A 6,448-nucleotide genomic window follows, 5' to 3' on the forward strand; every position below is an offset into this window, starting at 1 on the left:
GCCATTCAACAAAGTAACAAACCAAGATATTAAGAAAGGCCTAAAGGAGAGAAACACAACTTTACACAACTGGGTAAGTCATATGAAGAGATATTCATGAAGCTCCTTGCTCGTTATCTAGTCAACCGTTATGATGTCACAAAGTTCCACATACTTGAAGTTAAGCCATGGTAGTGGGATGATAAGGCCTATTGCAAACTTCAAAATGGTATTGGACATGATATTGAGAACTATGGTAGATTTAAGCATGTTGTTCAAGATCTTATCGAGAATGGAAAACTTGAGATAGATGGATTAAATACCAATACTGATCACACAACCTTCAAAGAGCCTTTGCCCAAGTATGAGAAAGGGGAAGCTTCCCAATCTAAGAATGGCAAGGCTACAATCAATTACACTTATGCAAATGCAAAAAATATTGTTAATATGCTTGAGATTGTAGAAGAAAGTGTCAACATGATGGAAGATAAAGATCCCCATGGTCATGATTTGAACATGAGCTCTCCTATACATGGTAACAAACCTATTTTGATGCTAAGGGGTGCTTACTCTAAAGAGTCATCTCAAGGTTCCCTTGTCATCAGAGGACCCAATTCAAGCCAATCAAGTAAACCTAAGAAAGTTTCCTCCCAAAATCTCAATGTTGTTACATGAAGTCAAAGTCCCCTTATCATCAAAGGACCTAGTTCAAGCCAATCAAGTAAGCCAAAACAAGTGCAATCCAAGAATGTTCCTTTGAAACCAATGATTAATCCTAAGTCAAATTATAATCTTGTTGATCAATTGCAAAGAAACCCCACTCAAATTTCAATATTTGAGCTTTTAGAGTTGTCTTTGAGACACAAGCAAGTCCTTAAGGATGCTTTGCAAATGGAAAACATCCCCAACAATTTAGACATCGATCAATTCCAGAACATGGTTAATCATATTGCTAGCCCTCATTAGCTTTTATTTTCAGAGGAAGATGATAAGTCTTTGAGTCATCCACACAACATTTCCCTTCATATTGAGGTCATGATCCATAAAAATTGTGTGAGGTACATGTTGAGAGATGGGGGTACTAGGCTTAATATTTTTTCTTTGAGTCTCTTACAAACATTGGGTTATTTTAAACAAGTTATTGATACTAGAAGAAAGATTACTATCAAAGCTATGATGAGGTAGAGAGAAGTTCAAATGGGTTGGCCATCCTTCCTGTTAGGATTGGCCCTATTGAAAAATATGTCTGATTCCAAATAGTTGACATTGGACCCCTTGCATAAAATATTTTACTTGGTAGACCATGGATTCATGATATGCAAGTAGTGCCATCTACCTATCATTACTGTGTTATGTTTCCTTACAATAGAATATAGATTTGTATTCCTGGGGATAACACTTTGTCTATTAACTCAATTATAGCAAGTACTCATGTTTCCCTCAATTAAAAAGAAAATGATTTTAATGTAGTTTTAGCTGACTGCAAAGACAAGTTTAAGTCCATAAACCTTGGCATGGGGGGATATCAACTTAACTCCCTCACAACATTACCAGTTTCACCTAGGTCTTATGGTAAACCTACACAAGAGATGAAACCCTCCTCTTCAGCTATGATATTATTTGACACATTTGTACAATAGTCAATACCTATTCAAGATGAGAAAGAAGATGTGGCTATTAGAGATTGGATTTATAGAGAAGAGAAGTATATGCACAATGCGAATTTCACTCCTTCTCCTAATGCTTATGGAAGAGGGTACGCTCTTGTCAAGAAAATGGGCTATCCTGGACATGGTCCTCTTAGTAATAGATTGGATGCTAGAGCTGAACCCTTTGATCATGGTCTTTTTGGCCTAGGATATGTGAATCACAGTAAGAATGTTGCTCCTATCCTTGATAAGTTGGATAGTGAAGAAGACACTGAATATATGCCTAATTTGGAAAATTAGCAAGACATGTGTGTAGATTGGGTCCCTTGCACTAATCTCCTTTCGGGAGATTTAGATTGTTTAGCCACTCATGACATAGTTGCAAATTTAGAACATAAGAGTGTGACCCTTAATGACATTGAGGCATCCATGTCCAGGCATCCAAAGACTTCACAGTGTAAGCATCCTAGTCGAGATTCAGAAATAGATTCACATGAGTATGAATGTGACTCTTTCTTAGAACTTTCCATAGTTGATATGGATGTTGATTTTTTTCATACATATAGTTCTCAACCCGAGTTAGTCAATGAATCATGCATATGACTAGAGGATTTGAACTCACATGTTGCTTTAGTGGATAATTCTTTGCTTGTGAGGACAAATCTTGATTTGGGTGGCTTGGGAAGTTACATGATGGACTTTGAATCTTCAATCACAAGAGATATTCATATTCACAACCTTGAACTGGTCATTAATTTAACCCTTGTTCATCTGGACCTAATTGGTTGGTCCCAATGCAATCAAGAACCTAAGCTCTTAATATTTCAGAATGACTATGAAATAGCCTATTATTTGAATGCCATTGAACCTGTAGTCTCTTCCACCAGTGAACTAACTACCAGTATGACAAAGCCAAACATCAAGTACCTTAGTTACAAAATAAAGAGAAAAGAAAAGAAAAAGAATAGGAGTTCTGATGGCGAAAATCACAGTGTGGCAGAGTTACAACCAAAAAAAGTAAAAAGAAAGGATGTATGTAAGGATGAGAACCTCTTTGAGGTGCCTAAGGATGAGGTACTTGATCGTCTCCCTAGTTATTTTCAAGATAGACAAAATGATGCACCTATTCAAGTTGATTTCCTAGACAAACACCTCATGTATATGACTTAAAGAACATGGAAGATGTTCTATGATGGATCCTTTATGCAAACTAGTTCAAAAGCTTGTGTGTTGTTTGTTTCTCCTCATGGGTACATGATTCCTAAATCTTACAATTTATTATTTCCATGTACAAACAACATTGTTGAATATGAAGCTTTAACAAATGGATTACGATGGCCATAGAATGGAGAATTATGGAGTTACACATCTATGAATATTCACAGCTGATAATACACCAAGTCAATGATGATTGTCTAACAAAAAATGAGAAATTGGCACCTTACAAGAAAATGGTTGATTCCTTGAGACTCTACTTCACATTTGTCTCATTTCAGTAAATCCCTCGAGCATAAAATAAAGCAGTTGATGCTATGGCTACACTTGATTCACTTCTTCAATTAGAGTAGCATGAATCAAGATTTGAATTCCTGGTGGAAGAGCTACATCACCCTATCTATGATTCTCAAGAAAATATGTCATTTGTACAATTATCAGTCATGAGTCATCCTGTTATGGTGCTATTTACTCATACCTTTTTGATGGAATTATACTTGAAACCTTTAACTGATCTAAATGTAGAAACCTTATTCAAAATGCTTCTTGCCATTCCCTTATCTCTGGTGATTTGTATAGGAGGGGTTTAGTTGGAACACTTCTTAGATGCTTAGAAAAGGAAGAATCTGATCAAGTGTTAGTTGACATCCATGAGGGTATCTATGGGGGACATTCTAATGGTCTTTCCATGGCCCAAAGGTTGATTAGGGTGGGGTGCTATTGGCCCACGATGTAGACTGATGCAATAGCTTTTGTAAAGTCATGTGAAAAAGTGTCAAAAACATAGTAACTTGATACATGCTCTAGGTAGGGAGCTCATTCCTTCTATTTATCATTGGCCATTTCAGTGCTAGGCCTTTGATCTTGTTGGGCAGATTCATCCCAACTCATCATGTGGACACAAGTTTATTATCACTGCTATTGATTATTTCACTAAATGGGTATAAGTTGTCCCACTTTCAGTTGCCTCGGGCAAGACAATTTCTCTATTTATTTTGAATCATATTATCTATATATATGGAGTGCCTTCTCAAATTATCATTGACAAAAGAGGACAGTTTGAAAATAAGGACCTTAAACAACTTTGTAAGAAATTCAAGATAAAAAACATTGGTCCTCTATTTACTTCCCGCAAGGAAATGGTCAAGAAGAAGCATCAAATAAAACCATTTTAAAAATCTTGTATAGAATAGTTCATAAGAATGGTAGAGATTGGCACTTATAGATAACTCCAACTTTGTGGGCCTATAGAATGAGTATTCACACTCCTACTAGGGCAACTCCTTTTGCCCTTACATATGGTGTTGAAGCAGTGTTACTTTTAGAGCTTGAGATTCCTTCACTTAGAGTTTCTCTCAAAGGCCTAGTTACAGATGAAGATTATGACACCATGAGACTTCAAGAGTTAGAACTTCTAGATGAGAAGTGTCAACCATCATTTGACCATATGAGGGTCTATCAAATGTGCATGTCAAAAGCATTCAACAAAAAAGTTCACCCTAGAGAATTCCAGGTGGGAGATCTTTTCCTACATGTGAATCCTAAGAATTAACAGAATAGAGATCAAAAGGGTAAGTTTGAACCTAATTGGATTGGACCTTACATTATTACAACAACTTTTGGGTCTTGTGCCTATTTACTATCTATAGCAGAGGGAGAGCAACTCCCTGATCCTATCAATGTCTTGCACCTGAAGAAGTTCCACCCATGATGCCTGTTCTATCTGGGGGCATTGTATATTATTTTTATATATTTATTTATCTTGAAAAAATACAAAAAAATCATATATTTCAAAAATCCAAAAAAAATTATATATTGTGAAAATTCTAAAAATTGGAAAATATCTTGAAAAAATGATCATCTTAGTGAAAACCTAGTAATAGGTGCTTTGATGTATCTCCAAAAAAAAATTATATATTCCAAAAATAAAAAAAATAAAAAATTCAAAAGAAAAAGAAAAAGTGCCTTGGTGAAAACTTGGAAGGTGCCTTGGTAGCAAAAATATAATTTAAAAAATAAAATAAAAAGTCTTGAAAAGAAAAAAGAAAAAAGAAAAACCCAAGTGGTGAAAACCTGGAAACAGGCACTACTTGAGGCCTTTGTACCCCTATTTCTTAGTGTACATCCTCGACACTTAGCCTTTCTCCATCATGCCTTGTCCTTGTTGCCTTGGTTTGGAATTGGTCTTTGTCTAGGGGTTATAATTATGTTAGCTTCGGTCTTACGTTAGTCTTTAGGATACCTCGTAAATGGTGTTTTTCAACACCACCCCAATTGTATTTTTCAATACAACCCCTGACATCGAGTATTTTTCAACACTTATTTGTTTGGTCTTACTGAGTTTTGTCATGTAATCTTACTTGTTTGAAAGCATTCGATCCTTATCCTCGAAACTTGATATCAGTTAACACACTTTAATTTTTAAATATAAACACTTAATGTTTGAGCTATGTCATGATCTTTTATTTGTGCGTTGACTGTTATTTATTTTTGTCGAGTGTCATTGTTCCTAAGTTTCTCTGGGATGCATAGCTAGAGGACTTGGGGCATGAGGCATATGTTTTATTTGCTACATTAAATTGGGTAAGATAACATTGAAGTCATCTTGACCTTTATGTCTTTGATGCTTATGTTAGAATCTTTCCACATTCCAATCCGATATAAATTATATTCATATCTTCATAGTTGCACTTGTGTGAAATTTCCCTTTTCTGATTTTTCATGATATTTCCAACCTCTAATCAGATCTTTAAAATCAAACAGCTAATATCCCAAAGATCCACCAAATTCCTCAAGAAACCCCAAATCGGGTATGTTGAAAATAGTGCTAAAAGCTTCACAACTTCACAAATTATTAATGAATCTGAAAATGGAAATTTTTACAGAACTTTCACCAGCATAACAGCCTACAAATTGACATTTCCAAATCCGTATAGCCTTTACACAACAGCTCAAAAATGTAGGACCAAAACTATGCTCATCGGGCTCCCGAAATAGCACAAAATATGCCCGGAAACACCACAAGAACACTAATAATCTATCTCAGAAGTTTAATCACGTCCCAATATATATATTTAGATCTATTTTAACAGCTTAAAGTATAAAATACAGCAGCAACCAAAACTGATATGAAATACTCAACCGGAAACACCAAACTCTTACAAAAATACACCCGGAAACTCACAAATCTGCACTGTTCAGCACAAAGGCAAACTCTGTATGAGCATGCACATGGAATGGCTTCAAAATCCCGTCCTTAGCCTTCCTAGAAACCTGCAAACTCCCATTCTTGGGTCTCCCTGGAAACCTGCAAACTCCCGTTCTTGGGTCTCCTTCTCCACAGGTTTGGCAGCCTCTGAAGAATAACAAAGAATGAGCAAAAATCAAGTTCTGGAATGAGCCCAAAATGCCTCCAAACCCCTTAAAAGAGGGCATAACTGTAACTCACATCCAAGAGAGGTTAATGAAACTTATTTTAATAATAATTTTCATTTATTAGTCCAACGGTTTCCAAAGATTAACCCCCTTTTTCCGAAACTTCACTTTCTTGGGCCTGCCTGCCTTAGCAAAGATTTTCTTTTTTTAATTATTTGAAAAGGGGACAT

Source organism: Cupressus sempervirens, chromosome 1 (assembly GCF_028749045.1).
Source record: "Cupressus sempervirens isolate cs-2001-9-10 chromosome 1, ASM2874904v1, whole genome shotgun sequence".
Taxonomy (NCBI): Eukaryota; Viridiplantae; Streptophyta; class Pinopsida; order Cupressales; family Cupressaceae; genus Cupressus; species Cupressus sempervirens.